At 51.3% G+C, this 16829-nt stretch overlaps 1 protein-coding gene across 1 annotated transcript in view; it reads left to right on the plus strand.

Moving 5' to 3' along the window:
* LOC138287579 (sodium- and chloride-dependent GABA transporter 2-like) overlaps positions 1–16829 on the plus strand; it is a 641212-nt gene that overhangs the window by 213209 nt on the left and 411174 nt on the right. The window lies entirely within an intron of this gene.

A 16829-nucleotide genomic window follows, 5' to 3' on the forward strand; every position in this document is an offset into this window, starting at 1 on the left:
GTTATATGCAAATTCGACTTTGGAATTAAAAGTAGTTCCAAAGTCCTAAACTACCTTATTTTTACATATAAGTCACCCCTAAGGTGTGCCCTATGTGCCCCTAGGGCTGGGTGCCATGTAACTATAAGCAGGGACCTTATAACAATAGTTTTATAAGCCCTAGTGAGGTAAAAACAGCCAAATTAGTTTTTCCCTCGTTGTAGTAAATGGCCTTCATAGGCTAAAATGGGGAGACTTTATTTTATTTTTTAAAGTCTCCTTAAATGATGCATACCAAGAGTTTGGTATCAAATTAATTGTTGTAATAAATCCCACAACTTCCAGTTTATGGATTTAATATAACTTGTTCAGGTAAAGAGTTTTAAACTTTATCTGAAAAGTTGCCAATTTCAGCCCTGCATTGTTTTTGCTGCTGTGCTCTGATTGGCCAGCCTCTAGGAGCTTGGCCAAGCTGCCTTGATGAGGTGTGAAGTGGCCTGGCTTCACACAAAGGAATGTGCCTGTGGGAAGGAATCTCCCCTCAGCAGATGACAAGGCAGGAAGGGGGAGGGCTGCCAAACTGGTCTTCAAAGGCAGAGAAGGACATTTGGAGCAACCAGCAACACTCCCACATCCTGCAACCCCAGACAACTAGGTGCCCCCTTGATTAGATTAGGAGAGGGCAGGAGAGGGGTGTGTTTATGATTTTTAGCCACACCAGTGGGTGGGCTCAGCCAGATGTAACCTCCAAAAATCAGATTCAGCCATGATGGATTTTTAGAGAATGTTGCCTCCTGGGATTAATTTTTGCCACACTTCCCAGGAAGTGGTCATCACAGGGGGAAGGACCCTGCACCTGATTGGAGAACCAGGACCCCCATGCTTTTCACCCAGGAGCAAGGATAAAACTGGCAGACCTGCACCTACACCTCAGATCCCCATCAGATTCCAACAAGGAAGAACTAAAGGAGAAGAAGGACTGCCCTGCTGGACCCCTGGCCTGCACCTGGAATCTGCACTCAGAAGGACTGCACCAGCTGCACACTTGGGCTTCACCACAAGAAGGACTTTACCTGGCTTCAACTGGTTCAAGGAGGGACTCCCTGTTTGCTACAGGTGAAAAATTGCTAACCAGAGTCCCCTGCACCAACTCCTGAAGAAAGCGACCAGCTGACCACTGTCCAGTGGCCAAAAAGGAGTTTGCTCCAGGTGCATTCTGGGAGTTGTAGTCCGCACCCCCCAAGGACCATCTCAGAACTTCTGGACCCTTGGGGTGAGCTGTGGACCTCAAAAGAACCTTAAAAGGACATCTGGGAGAAGCCCCAGAAGTTTGGAGAAGTTTGGACAACTTTTGAAAAAAAGCTCCATAGAGGGACCGACCCGCCGCAGCAACTCTAGCCGGCTTGCCTCAACCGCGACCCGGCCTGATTTGCTGGTTCGTCCCGGTAAAGAAAATCTCCGAAAAAGAGACTAAGTCCGAAGGTAAAAAGTTGACCGGGACGTCCCAGCCAGCGTATCCGAGGAGGGCTCCATGGATGTCGGATCAAGATCCAGGTTTACCCCGGTCGAAGGATTTTCACCTCGAAAAAACGACTAAGTCCGAAGGTAAAAATCTCCACCAAGGATTCCAGCATCGCGTATCCGGAGAAGGGCTCCAGGAGGTCGGATTGGACTGGCAGGTTCGTCCCGCTGAAGAAAATCTTCGAAAAAAAGACTAAGTGTGAAGGTAAACTTTTAACCGAGGCCTCCCGCGGCCTGTAGCCGAGCAGGGCTCCATCGTGGTCGGCCTGAAACTTTGACTTTGCCCCGGTCGAGGTGCAACCAGATGACCCGATTGGCGCTTTTTGTTTCTAGGCGCAAAAAAAAAAAAAATTCTTTAAAAATTCATATCTCCGGTTCCCCTTATCCGATTTTATTTGTTTTGGTGTCATTTTAAAGATACAAATATACTCTATTTTTATAAATTGGTTTTGGATTTTTAAACAGTTTCCTGTGTTTTATTTATTTACTGTTTTGTGATATTTGAATGCTTTACACTCTGGGGGTCATTCCAACCCTGGCGGTCAGTGTAAAAGCGGCGGCCAACCCGCCAACAGGCAGGCGGTAAAAAAAATGGAATTCTGACCCTGGCGGAAACCGCCAACAGAGAGCGCCACTTTAACACTCCGACCGCCACGGCGGGACAAACAAACAGCGCGGCGGTGACCGCCAACAGACAGGCGGGAGACAATGTACCGCCCACCCTATCACAACCCACCAATCCGCCACCTTTTCCGGGGCGGTAGCCCCGCCGATAAAAACACGGTGGAAACAGACATTACGAACGGAAAACGCTCACCTCTACACACTCCACGAGGAATCTGGACAGCATGGAACCCGAACTACACATCCTACCAGCTATTGTCTTCCTGCTCCTCTAACAGGAGCACGAACGCCGGCGCAGAAGACAACGGTGAGTACTGCACCTACGACACAGGGGAGGGGGGAGGCAAAAAATTACGGGGACACACATACGCGACACACCCACCCACACCCTCACCCACAACTACATACACATCAATGCAGAGCAACAACTCAGAGTGACACCCCCAAACCTCCCGGAAGAATGCAAAGACAAAATAAAATGACCATGAAATTTGAAGTATATTGTACGGCTAAGTTAAAAAATATATCAAACATCTATAACTATATATACATATGTAAATTGTCCTGTCCAAATTGGGTATCAGTCATTGTTCGTGGGCCAATGGGCCTAAACACATGGGCAAAGCCCACACAGGATACCCGACTCCAATGGAGAGAAAACTGCAGGGGCATCAGATAGCAAAACTACAGGCACCTCAGGGGGAAGGGAAGGGGGGGCACCTCAGCCACATGAGTCCACGACGCCAGATCCACGAGGGGCCTCCATGGCCACTGTTCAATCCTGGGGAGTGCAAAGCCTCCCAAGTTTCTACAGTGGTGGATTGCCCACTGTGCCATCCTGGGGAGTGCAAAGCCACAGTCTCACGAGTCTCTACAGTGGGTGGATTGCCCACTGTGCCATCCTGGGGAGTGCAAAGCCACAGTCTCACGAGTCTCTACAGTGGGTGGATTGCCCACTGTGCCATCCTGGGGAGTGCAAAGCCACAGTCTCACAAGTGGATTACAGACTCCACTGGTTCTGGAGGAGGCATGGTGCCCAGAGTGCTTCGTACAGCCCTGCCCGACACAGATGCGGGCCTGCCCCTTCTGCCAATGGGCCAGCGGTGCTTGAGACGGCGGTGCCCAGCGGAGCGGTGCTTGAGTTGAAGGGCCCAGCGGAGCGGTGCAGAGAGGGCGGTGCCCAGGGGAGCGGTGCTTGAGATGAAGGGCCCAGCGGATCGGTGCAGAGACGCCGGTGCCCAGCGGAGCGGTGCTTGAGTTGAAGGGCCCAGCGGAGCGGTGCAGAGACGGCGGTGCCCAGCGGAGCGGTGCTTGAGATGAAGGGCCCAGCGGAGCGGTGCAGAGACGGCGGTGCCCAGCGGAGCGGTGCTTGAGATGAAGGGCCCAGCGGAGCGGTGCAGAGACGGCGGTGCCCAGCGGAGCGGTGCTTGAGTTGAAGGGCCCAGCGGAGCGGTGCAGAGACGGCGGTGCCCAGCGGAGCGGTGCTTGAGATGAAGGGCCCAGCGGAGAGGTGCAGAGACGGCGGTGCCCAGCGGAGCGGTGCTTGAGTTGAAGGGCCCAGCGGAGAGGTGCAGAGACGGCGGTGCCCAGCGGAGCGGTGCTTGAGATGAAGGGCCCAGCGGAGCGGTGCAGAGACGGCGGTGCCCAGCGGAACGGTGCTTGAGTTGAAGGGCCCAGCGGAGCGGTGCAGAGACGGCGGTGCCCAGCGGAGCGGTGCTTGAGATGAAGGGCCCAGCGGAGCGGTGCAGAGACGGCGGTGCCCAGCGGAGCGGTTCTTGACTTGAAGGGCCCTGTTCAGCGGTCTTTAGACGGCGGTGCCCTGTTCAGCGGTTCTTGACTTGAAGGGCCCTGTTCAGCGGTTCTTGAGAGGGCGGTGCCCTGTTCAGCGGTTCTTGACATGAAGGGCCCTGTTCAGCGGTTCTTGACATGAAGGGCCCTGTTCAGCGGTCTTGAGACGGCGGTGCCCTGTTCAGCGGTGCTTGGCTTGAAGGGCCCTGTTCAGTGGTCTTGAGACGGCGGTGCCCTGTTCAGCGGTTCTTGACTTGAAGGGCCCTGTTCAGCGGTTCTTGACATGAAGGGCCCTGTTCAGAGGTCTTGAAACAGCGGTGCCCTGTTCAGCGGTGCTTGGCTTGAAGGGCCCTGTTCAGCGGTCTTGAGACGGCGGTGCCCTGTTCAGCGGTGCTTGGCTTGAAGGGCCCTGTTCAGCGGTTCTTGACATGAAGGGCCGTGTTCAGCGGTCTTGAGACGGTGGTGCCCTGTTCAGCGGTGCTTGGCTTGAAGGGCCCTGTTCAGCGGTCTTGAGACGGCGGTGCCCTGTTCAGCGGTTCTTGACTTGAAGGGCCCTGTTCAGCGGTTCTTGACATGAAGGGCCCTGTTCAGCGGTCTTGAGACGGCGGTGCCCTGTTCAGCGGTGCTTGGCTTGAAGGGCCCTGTTCAGCGGTCTTGAGACGGCGGTGCCCTGTTCAGCGGTTCTTGACTTGAAGGGCCCTGTTCAGCGGTTCTTGACATGAAGGGCCCTGTTCAGCGGTCTTGAGACGGCGGTGCCCTGTTCAGCGGTGCTTGGCTTGAAGAGCCCTGTTCAGCGGTCTTGAGACGGCGGTGCCCTGTTCCGCGGTTCTTGACTTGAAGGGCCCTGTTCAGCGGTTCTTGACATGAAGGGCCCTGTTCAGCGGTCTTGAGACAGCGGTGCCCTGTTCAGCGGTGCTTGGCTTGAAGGGCCCTGTTCAGCGGTTGTAGGAAAGTCCTTTTTTTTGCCTGATCACCCCCACTCTTTCTGGATAGGTACTGGTGGTTACTGACTCTTGGCTGTGCCCTGGGTACTGCTTACCAGTCCCAGGGCCAGTGCTCTGTGTAAAATAGATATGCAAATTAGGCTAATTATAATTGGCTAAGTTAACCTACCTATAAGTCCCTAGTATATGGTAGGGCATGTAGGTTTAGGGACCACAGCATAGGTGGTGCACACCTAGGTGCATTGCTGAGGTGCCCAGTGTCATTTTAAAAGCAAGCCTGCCTTGCTGGCTGCTTTTAAATTAAAGTTATATGCAAATTCGACTTTGGAATTAAAGGTACTTCCAAAGTCTTAAACTACCTTATTTTTACATATAAGTCACCCCTAAGGTGTGCCCTATGTGCCCGAAGGGCTGGGTGCCATGTAACTATAAGCAGGGACTTTATAAAAATAGATTTATAAGCCCTGGTGAGGTAAAAACAGCCAAATTCGTTTTTCCCTCATTGAAGTAAATGGCCTTCATAGGCTAGAATGGGCAGACTTTATTTTAAATTTTAAAGTCTCCTTAAATGTTACATACCAAGAATTTGGTATCAAATTGATTGTTATAATAAATCCCACAACTTCCAGTTGTTGGATTTAATATAACTAGTTCAGGTAAAAAGTTTAGACTTTACCTAAAAAGTTGCCAATTTCAGCTCTGCATTGTTTTTGCTGCTGTGCTCTGATTGGCCAGCCTGCAGCAGCTTCTGCCAGGCTACTTTAATGAGGTGTGAAGTGGCCTGGCTTCACACAAAGGAATGTGCTTGGGGGAGAGAATCTCCCCTCAGCAGATGGTGAGGCAGGAAGGGGGAGGGCTGCCAAACTGGTCTTCAAAGGCAGAGAAGGACATCTGGAGCACCCAGCAACACCCCCACATCCTGCAACCCCAGACAGCTAGGTGCCCCCTTGATTAGATTAGGAGAGGGCAGGAGAGGGGTGTGTTTATGATTTTTAGCCACACCAGTGGGTGGGCTCAGCCAGATCTCTCCTCCAAAAATCAGATTCATCCATTTTGGATTTTTAGAGACTGTTGCCTTCTGGGATGGATTTTTGCCACACTTCCCAGGAAGTGGTCATCACAGGGGGACGACCCTGTCCCTGATTGGAGAACCAGGGCCCCCCTGCTTTTCACCCAGGAGCAAGGATAAAACTGGCAGACCTGCACCCACGCCTGAGATCCCCTCCAGAATTCAACAAGAAAGGAACTAAAGAAGAAGAAGGACTGCCCTGCTGGACCCCTGGCCTGCACCTGGACCCTGCACTCAGAAGGACTGCACCAGCTGCACACTTGGGCTTCACCACAAGAAGGACTTTGCCTGGCTTCCACTGGTTCAAGGAGGGACTCCCTGTTTGCTACAGGTGAAAAATTGCTATCCAGAGTCCCCTGCACCAACTCCTGAAAAAGTGACCAGCTGACCACTGTCCAGTGGCCAAAAAGGAGTTTGCGCCAGGTGTATTCTGGGAGTTGAAGTCAGCACTTCCCAAGGACCATCACAGAACTTCTGGACCCTTGGGGTGAGCTGTGGACCCCAAAAGAACCTTAAAAGAACATCTGGGTGAAGCCCCAGAAGTTTGGAAAAGATTGGAGAATTTTTGAAAAAAAGCTCCATAAAGTGACCGACCCGACGCGGAAATTCTAGCCGGCTTGCCTCAACCGCGACCCGGCCTGACTTCGTGGTTCGTCCCGGTAAAGAAAAACATCCAAAAAAGAGACTAAGTCCGAACGTAAAAAGTTGACCGGGACCTTCCAGCCATCGTATCCGAGAAGGGCTCCACGGACGTCGGATCAAGATCCAGGTTTACCCCGGTCGAAGGATTTTCATCTCGAAAAAACGACTAAGTCCGAAGGTAAAAATCACCACCGAGGAAACCGACTTCGCGTATCCGGACAAGGGCTCCAGGAGGTCGGATCCAACTGGCAGGTTCGTCCCGGGGAAGAAAAACATCAAAAAAGAGACTAAGTCAGAAGGTAACTTTTTAACCGAGGCCTCCCGCGACTTGTAGCTCCATCGCGGTCGGCCTGAAAGTTTGACTTTGCCCCGGTCCTGGTGCAACCAGATGACCCGATTGGCGCTTTTTTTTTCTAAGCGCTAGAAAATAATAATACTTTAAAAATTCATATCTCCGGTTCCCCTGAACCGATTTTAATCGTTTTTGTGTCATTTTAAAGATAAAAATATAAGCTATTTTAATAAATTGGTTTTGGATTTTTAAACTGTTTCCTGTGTTTTATTTAATTACTGTTTTGTGATATTTGAATGCTTTACACTTTGTCTCCTAAGTTAAGCCTTGACGCTCGATGCCAAGCTACCAAGGGTAGAGCTGGGATTAATTTACTGAGACCTAACTGTACTTATGTGGAGGTTTGTGGCTTGTTGCTAGGTGTAGGTACCTACCTGCCCTACCAATAACCCATTTTCCAACATAATTGGAAGCAGCGACGGGATCCTGTACTTGTGTTCAATATCACGTTACAGTTTTGAGTAAAACAAATTAAAAATCCTTTAAATTGTCCTAGTGCAAAAATTGTTTTTAATTTTTAATTAAATTTTTTTTTTATTAATTTGGATTAATTTCAATTATTGAATTTTTGTAATTTTTCTAAATTCTTGTTTCCAATTTTTGCAAAAAGTTTTTGTTGACACAAAACTAGGGAACCATGGAGCTTGATCTGGCTAGCCTACCCACACTGACAGTAGTCCAGCTTAGGGGGTTGTGTATTGAGAGAGGGTTGCCTGCAACCACTGATCTCAGGAAGCAAATCCTGATTAAATCCCTGACAGCATGGGCTGAGGCCTAAGAGGTAGAGACAGAGGAAGCTCCAGAGGAGGAAGAAAAAGGGGAAGATGCTAACTCTAACCACTCAGGGGAGGGAAGGCATCCGAGCCTAAGTGAGGAAGAGGAGGAACGGTCCTCAGTAAATACAGTCACTAGGGGCAGACCCAAAGCTAGTGGTGGGAAGGGGGTCCTTTCAGGAGGAGAGAACCCATCCATCAGAGAAAGAGAGCTGGAGGCCCAGCTAGCATACATAGCTTTGGAAGCAGAGAAGCTGGCCCTAGAAAAGAAAGAGTGGGCAAGCAAAGAAAAAAAAGATGGAGGCAGCGAGAAAGAAACTGAGGTGTCCCTGGGTGGGAGTTTTGCCCCCAGATTACCCAAAGGGGTGGTTCCTGCCTATGTAGAGGGGGATGACATAGATAAGTGGCTGGGGGCCTTTGAGAGGGCCCTCCAGATGAGGAAAGTCAAGCCTCAGTACTGGGGTTCACTCCTTTGGGAGTTAGTTCCCAACTCTGGGAGGGATAGGCTCCTAACCATGAGTGGGGAGGATGCAGACTCATACCCCAGTATGAAGAGTTGCTTGACTAAAAAGTTTGGTCTAACCCCAGAGCAGTATAGGCTTAAGTTTAGGGACACCCAAAAGACAAGCACCCAGTCCTGGGTGGACTTTGTGGACATTTCAGTAAAAGCACTGGAGGGCTGGATACAGGGCAACAGGGTAAGTACCTTTGAGGGGCTGTACAATTTGATTATGAGGGAGCACCTTCTAACTAATTGTGTCCAAGAGAGGCTCCGCCAGTATCTAGTAGACTCTAGGTTGACCAACCCCAGAGAGCTGGGGGAGGCAGCAGATGACTGGTTAAGAACTAGGGTTAACCAGAAACCCCCAGGGGGTGATCAGAAAAAGGGAGGACATGGTTCTTCTCAGGGGAAGAACCAGGGGAAAGATGACAAAAAACCCAAAGAGTCCTCACAAGAGTCCCCAAAAACGTCTCAGGGAGGGGGAGCCCCGAGCCAATTCACTTTTAAAGGGAAAGGGTATCAGGGAAAGAATTATGATCCTGCTAAAGCAGGAAAGTTTCAGGAGCTTGCTAAGGCCGGCAAGTGTTTTGACTGTCATCAGCCAGGACATAAAAGAGGAGATGCTATCTGCTCCAAGAAGCCCCCCCACTGGTGGGCAATCCCAGGGGATTGCTAGTGTAGGGTTGGGGGTGGAAGTTGGCCCAGGGGTGGAATCAGGGTACACTGAGGTCACCTTAGTATCCGTGGGTGGGGTGGACATTGCAACTATGGCCACCTTACCTCCCATCATGGAGAGGTATAGGCAGAGGCCTAAAGTCAATGGGACTGAAGTGGAAGCTCTGAGAGATACAGGAGCCAGTGTGACAATGGTCGCAGAAAAGCTGGTTTCTCCAGAGCAGGTCTTACCTGGTGTCTTCCACCAGGTGACTTATGCAGATACCAGAACCAAACTCCATCCCATGGCTATGGTGAGTCTGGAATGGGGAGGTGTGACTGGCCCTAAAAAAGTAGCTGTAGCTCCTGCCCTCCCAGTAGAGTGTCTACTGGGGAATGATCTTGAAGCATCTGAGTGGTCAGAAGTGGAAAGAAGGGTCCATGCACAGATGCTGGACCTCCCTGAATGGGTGTGTGCTGTGACCAGGTCACAGGCGGCACAACAGGGGAATGCTGGACACTTGGACCCTGGAACAATGGGCCAAGCCTCCAAGAAAAAGAGAAAAGGCACTGGGTCTGGCTTGCCAGCCCCAACAAGTACAGAGGGTCAGGAAGAGTCCAACCCTGAGGGGGAGGATCTGAACTCTGAGGGAGGGACACCTTCCCTGCAAACTCTGCCTGACTTGGCAGAACTGCAAGGGGCAGGTGGGCCCACCAGAGAAGATTTGTGCCGGGGACAAAGAGAGTGTCCCACTCTTGAGGGCCTGAGGCAGACTGCTGCCAGGCAAGAACAAGGGGATACCAGTGGTACCCACAAGGTTTACTGGGAGGATGGAGTTCTCTACACTGAGGCAAGGGCCCTTAAAGAAGGGGCTACTAGGAGAGTAGTGGTCCCCCAAAAGTATAGAGAATTCCTCCTTACCTTAAGCCATGATGTCCCCTTAGCTGGTCATTTGGGACAGACCAAGACCTGGAGCAGGCTGGTCAACCATTTTTATTGGCCCGAAATGTCAGAAAAAGTCAGGGAGTTTTGCAGCTCCTGTGTCACCTGTCAAGCCAGTGGCAAGACAGGGGGCAAGCCAAAGGCTCCCTTGATTCCACTGCCAGTGGTTGGGACTCCCTTTGAGAGGGTGGGGATTGACATTGTTGGTCCCCTAGACCCACCAACTGCTTCAGGTAACAGGTACATTGTGGTGGTAGTGGACCATGCCACCAGGTACCCTGAGGCAATACCCCTCCGGACAGTCACTGCTCCCACAGTGGCTAGGGCCCTACTTGGTGTGTTCACCAGAGTGGGATTCCCAAAGGAGGTGGTCTCAGATAGGGGCACAAACTTTATGTCAGCCTATGAAAGCCATGTGGGAGGAGTGTGGTGTTACTTATAAGTTCAGCACACCCTACCATCCACAGACCAATGGTCTGGTGGAAAGATTCAATAAGACCCTGAAGGGCATGATCATGGGTTTGTCTGACAAACTCAGGAGGAGATGGGATGTCCTCCTCCCATGCCTGCTGTTTGCCTACAGGGAGGTGCCACAGAAGGGGGTTGGATTCAGCCCCTTTGAGTTACTGTTTGGGCACCCTGTAAGAGGCCCATTGTGCTTGGTGAGAGAGTCTTGGGAAAAGCCTCTCAAGGAATCCAAGGAGAATGTGCTGGATTATGTACTAGGCCTGCGGTCTCGCATGGCTGAGTATATGAAGAAGGCAAGCAGAAACCTGGAGGCCAGTCAGGAGCTCATGAAGCTCTGGCATGATCAAAAGGCTACCATGCCTGAGTATCACCCAGGACAGCTGGTGTGGGTTTTGGAGCCCATGGCTCCTAGGGCACTACAGGCCAAATGGACTGGGCCCTATCCAATCCTAGAGAAAAAAGGTGAGGTCACCTACTTGGTGGACCTTGGCACCCCCAGGAATCCTCACAGGATCCTACATGTAAACAGGATGAAACCCCACCAGGACAGGGCAGACATGACCATGCTGATGGTCACTGATGAAGGGAAGGAGGAGGAGGGTGAACCTCTGCCAGACCTCCTGTCCTCAAAGGAAAAAGATGGGTCAGTGGAGGGAGTGGTACTCTCTCCCAAATTGACAGATCAGCAACAACAAGACTGTAAGTAAGTCTTGGGACAGTTTGCTAGTCTGTTCTCCCTGACCCCTGGGCTCACCAATTGGTGTGTCCAAGATGTTGACACTGGTGACAGCTTGCCTGTCAAGAACAAGCTGTACAGGCTGTCTGACCAGGTCAAGGCCAACATCAAAGCTGAAGTGGCTAAGATGTTGGACCTGAAGGTAATTGAGCCCTCTGATAATCCTTGGTCCAGTCCAGTGGTACTGGTGCCCAAAGCTAATCCCCAAGGTGGGAAGAAAGAATTAAGATTCTGTGTGGACTACAGAGGTCTAAATGCAGTCACTAGGACTGATGCTCACCCCATACCTAGAGCTGATGAGCTCATTGACAGGTTGGGGGCTGCCAAATTCCTGAGCACATTTGATCTGACCTCAGGATATTGGCAGATTGTCTTAAGTCCAAGAGCTAAGGAGAGGTCAGCATTTTCCACACCAGAGGGCCACTTTCAGTTCAAGGTGATGCCCTTCGGGATGAAAAATGCTCCTGCCACCTTCCAACGGTTGGTGAATAGAGTCCTGTCTGGGTTGGAATCTTTTAGTGCAGCTTATCTAGATGATATAGCTGTATTTAGTTCCACCTGGAGGGACCACCTGGTCCACCTGAAGGAAGTGCTTCAGGCCCTGCTTCAAGCAGGCCTGACTATCAAGGCAAGCAAGTGCCAGATAGGGCAAAGTTCTGTTGTGTACCTGGGCCACCTTGTTGGTGGAGGCCATGTACAACCTCTCCAGCCCAAGATCCAGACTATTCTGGATTGGGAGGCTCCAAAAACCCAGACTCAGGTCAGGGCCTTTCTTGGCCTGACTGGGTATTACAGGAGGTTTGTTCAGAATTTTGGGACCATAGTGGCCCCTCTGACTGAGCTTACCTCCAAGAATCAGCCTAAGAAGGTCATTTGGACCCCAGAGTGTCAAAAAGCTTTTGACACCCTAAAACAGGCTATGTGTTCAGCACCAGTGTTACTGGCCCCTGACTATAGCAAGGAATTTGTAGTGCAAACAGATGCTTCAGAGGAAGGGATTGGGGCAGTGTTAGCACAAGTTAATGAAGAGGGCCATGATCACCCAGTTGCCTTCATCAGCAGGCGACTACTCCCCAGTGAGAAAAAATGGAGTGCCATTGAGAGGGAGGCCTTTGCTGTGGTTTGGTCCCTGAAGAAGTTGAGGCCTTACTTGTTTGGCACTCACTTCCGTGTACAAACTGACCACAGACCTCTCAGATGGTTGATGCAGATGAGGGGGGAGAACCCAAAACTGTTAAGGTGGTCCATTTCCCTACAGGGGATGGACTTCACAGTGGAGCACAGACCTGGGACTGCTCATGCCAATGCAGATGGCCTTTCCAGGTTTTTCCACTTAGCTGATGAGGACTACCAGGGTGTAGGTTAGTACCCATCACCTTTCATCTGTGGGGGGGGCAGTGTAGGAAAGTCCTTTTTTTTGCCTGATCACCCCCACTCTTTCTGGATAGGTACTGGTGGTTACTGACTCTTGGCTGTGCCCTGAGTACTGCTTACCAGTCCCAGGGCCAGTGCTCTGTGTAAAATAGATATGCAAATTAGGCTAATTATAATTGGCTAAGTTAACCTACCTATAAGTCCCTAGTATATGGTAGGGCATGTAGGTTTAGGGACCACAGCATAGGTGGTGCACACCTAGGTGCATTGCTGAGGTGCCCAGTGTCATTTTAAAAGCAAGCCTGCCTTGCTGGCTGCTTTTAAATTAAAGTTATATGCAAATTCGACTTTGGAATTAAAGGTACTTCCAAAGTCTTAAACTACCTTATTTTTACATATAAGTCACCCCTAAGGTGCGCCCTATGTGCCCCTAGGGCTGGGTGCCATGTAACTATAAGCAGGGACTTTATAAAAATAGATTTATAAGCCCTGGTGAGGTAAAAACAGCCAAATTCGTTTTTCCCTCATTGAAGTAAATGGCCTTCATAGGCTAGAATGGGCAGACTTTATTTTAAATTTTAAAGTCTCCTTAAATGTTACATACCAAGAATTTGGTATCAAATTGATTGTTATAATAAATCCCACAACTTCCAGTTGTTGGATTTAATATAACTAGTTCAGGTAAAAAGTTTAGACTTTACCTAAAAAGTTGCCAATTTCAGCTCTGCATTGTTTTTGCTGCTGTGCTCTGATTGGTCAGCCTGCAGCAGCTTCTGCCAGGCTACTTTAATGAGGTGTGAAGTGGCCTGGCTTCACACAAAGGAATGTGCTTGGGGGAGAGAATCTCCCCTCAGCAGATGGTGAGGCAGGAAGGGGGAGGGCTGTCAAACTGGTCTTCAAAGGCAGAGAAGGACATCTGGAGCACCCAGCAACACCCCCACATCCTGCAACCCCAGACAGCTAGGTGCCCCCTTGATTAGATTAGGAGAGGGCAGGAGAGGGGTGTGTTTATGATTTTTAGCCACACCAGTGGGTGGGCTCAGCCAGATCTCTCCTCCAAAAATCAGATTCATCCATTTTGGATTTTTAGAGACTGTTGCCTTCTGGGATGGATTTTTGCCACACTTCCCAGGAAGTGGTCATCACAGGGGGACGACCCTGTCCCTGATTGGAGAACCAGGGCCCCCCTGCTTTTCACCCAGGAGCAAGGATAAAACTGGCAGACCTGCACCCACGCCTGAGATCCCCTCCAGAATTCAACAAGAAAGGAACTAAAGAAGAAGAAGGACTGCCCTGCTGGACCCCTGGCCTGCACCTGGACCCTGCACTCAGAAGGACTGCACCAGCTGCACACTTGGGCTTCACCACAAGAAGGACTTTGCCTGGCTTCCACTGGTTCAAGGAGGGACTCCCTGTTTGCTACAGGTAAAAAATTGCTATCCAGAGTCCCCTGCACCAACTCCTGAAAAAGTGACCAGCTGACCACTGTCCAGTGGCCAAAAAGGAGTTTGCGCCAGGTGTATTCTGGAAGTTGAAGTCCGCACTTCCCAAGGACCATCACAGAACTTCTGGACCCTTGGGGTGAGCTGTGGACCCCAAAAGAACCTTAAAAGAACATCTGGGTGAAGCCCCAGAAGTTTGGAAAAGATTGGAGAATTTTTGAAAAAAAGCTCCATAAAGTGACCGACCCGACGCGGAAATTCTAGCCGGCTTGCCTCAACCGCGACCCGGCCTGACTTCGTGGTTCGTCCCGGTAAAGAAAAACATCCAAAAAAGAGATTAAGTCCGAACGTAAAAAGTTGACCGGGACCTTCCAGCCATCGTATCCGAGAAGGGCTCCACGGACGTCGGATCAAGATCCAGGTTTACCCCGGTCGAAGGATTTTCATCTCGAAAAAACGACTAAGTCCGAAGGTAAAAATCACCACCGAGGAAACCGACTTCGCGTATCCGGACAAGGGCTCCAGGAGGTCGGATCCAACTGGCAGGTTCGTCCCGGGGAAGAAAAACATCAAAAAAGAGACTAAGTCAGAAGGTAACTTTTTAACCGAGGCCTCCCGCGACTTGTAGCCGAGCAGGGCTCCATCGCGGTCGGCCTGAAAGTTTGACTTTGCCCCGGTCCTGGTGCAACCAGATGACCCGATTGGCGCTTTTTGTTTCTAAGCGCTAGAAAATAATAATACTTTAAAAATTCATATCTCCGGTTCCCCTGAACCGATTTTAATCATTTTTGTGTCATTTTAAAGATAAAAATATAAGCTATTTTTATAAATTGGTTTTGGATTTTTAAACTGTTTCCTGTGTTTTATTTAATTACTGTTTTGTGATATTTGAATGCTTTACACTTTGTCTCCTAAGTTAAGCCTTGACGCTCGATGCCAAGCTACCAAGGGTAGAGCTGGGATTAATTTACTGAGACCTAACTGTACTTATGTGGAGGTTTGTGGCTTGTTGCTAGGTGTAGGTACCTACCTGCCCTACCAATAACCCATTTTCCAACAGCGGTCTTGAGACGGCGGTGCCCTGTTCAGTGGTTCTTGACTTGAAGGGCCCTGTTCAGCGGTTCTTGACTTGAAGGGCCCTGTTCAGCGGTTCTTGACATGAAGGGCCCTGTTCAGCGGTTCTTGAGACGGCGGTGCCCTGTTCAGTGGTTCTTGACCTGAAGGGCCCTGTTCAGTGGTTCTTGACATGAAGGGCCCTGTTCAACGGTCTTGAGACGGCGGTGCCCTGTTCAGCGGTGCATGGCTTGAAGGGCCCTGTTCAGCGGTCTTGAGACGACGGTGCCCTGTTCAGCAGTTCTTGACTTGAAGGGCTCTGTTCAGCGGTTCTTGACTTGAAGGGCCCTGTTCAGCGGTTCTTGAAATGAAGGGCCCTGTTCAGCGGTTCTTGAGACGGCGGTGCCCTGTTCAGCGGTTCTTGACCTGAAGGGCCCTGTTCAGCGGTTCTTGACATGAAGGGCCCTGTTCAGCTGTGCTTGACATGTGTGTCCAGGTCACCAGATCCGGCCATTACATGGATTTCACTCGCCACCTGACATGTGGCTGCCGGACCCTTCGTGCACATCTGTCTTCTCGCTTGCGGGGCCCTCCTGTGCTGCCGTCCCGGGCCCGTGGGTGTCCTCCTGCACACCTGGAATGGGGCTGGTGGGGCCCTCCTGGGCAGCTCGCATGCTGCCGGACTTGTCGGGCGTGCTGCCCTTGCCACCCTTCCCTGCTCGTCTGTGGCCCTTTCCTCCCTTTGGCGGTGTGCCAGGTGGCACCCCACTCCCTGACGGTGCCAGGGTAGTGCTTTTGGAGCCTGCTGTTTTTGGCCTCTCGCGCCATGCACTGGCTTTCTTGGCTTTTTTTTCAGGGGGTGGGCTGGCCGTCTCTTTACTCCTAGCCGAAGTAGCTGGCCTTGAAGGTGGTGGACTCCAAAATCCTTGGACTATTGTCTTTGTAGGTCCAGGTTTTGTGGTGGATGAGGTGCTGATTGGAGTCTTATGAGATGGAGGGGGTGGGTCAGTTGTTGGAAAGAGGTCAAGGTTGGAAAGGAAAATCAATTTCAAAAGACAGGGACGTGTAGTTGTAGTGGGTATGGGAGTGGAGGAAGAGGATGTGGTTGTAGGAGAGTGAAGTCTGGTGTCTTTGGGTGCAGGTGCTTGTGCTGGAGGCTGTCGTGAGGTGGATGGCTGTTGGGTGGGTGACTGCCTGCATTTGTGTGGTTTGGAAGAGGGGGTGACAGACACACTGGGAGAGGACACAGGGGACGTGTAAATGGTAGTGGGGGTGGTGACTGCACGTGTGCGGAGTGTTCTGGTGGGTGTGCTGGTGATGGACGTAGTGGCTGAAGATGTTGTGCATGCAAGTGTGAGTGGAGACGTCACAGGGAGGGAGGAGGGAGACGAGGAGGAGGGGGGCACAGAGGAGGCAGTGGCTGTTGGCATGTCTGCATGTGGATGTTGCTTGTGTGAATGCTTGTGTGATGTGTGGTGCTTATGTCTGGATGAGCTTCCCTTGGGTGTTGAGGTGAGTGCAGGCTGGTCTGTAGGTGTGTCTGGGATAGGCAGAGGTACAGGGGAGTGGGACTGGGTTGAGGAAGTTGGAGGAGGGAGGCAGGAGACAGGGACTATGGCTGCCGTCAGTGCTGAGGCCAGAGCGTTGAACGATCGCTGATGGGCAGCCTGACCCGAATGAATGCCCTCCAGGTATGCATTACTCCGGTGCACCTCCCTTTCTACAGCCTGGATGGCATTCAAAAGGGTAGACTGCCCAACAATGAGCGTCCTCAGGAGGTCAATGACCTCCTCACTGAGGGCAGCAGGGGTAACTGGGGCAGGGCCTGAGGTGCCTGGGGCGAAGGAGATGCCCACCTTCCTGGGTGAGCGGGCACGGGGTGAAGGCTGAGGGGCTGCTGGGATCGCGGAGCTGGTGTGCTGGGTGGCGGCTGTACCTGTTGTTGCGGTGGGCACGGATGTTGCC

The sequence above is a fragment of the Pleurodeles waltl genome, chromosome 4_1 (assembly GCF_031143425.1).
Source record: "Pleurodeles waltl isolate 20211129_DDA chromosome 4_1, aPleWal1.hap1.20221129, whole genome shotgun sequence".
Taxonomy (NCBI): Eukaryota; Metazoa; Chordata; class Amphibia; order Caudata; family Salamandridae; genus Pleurodeles; species Pleurodeles waltl.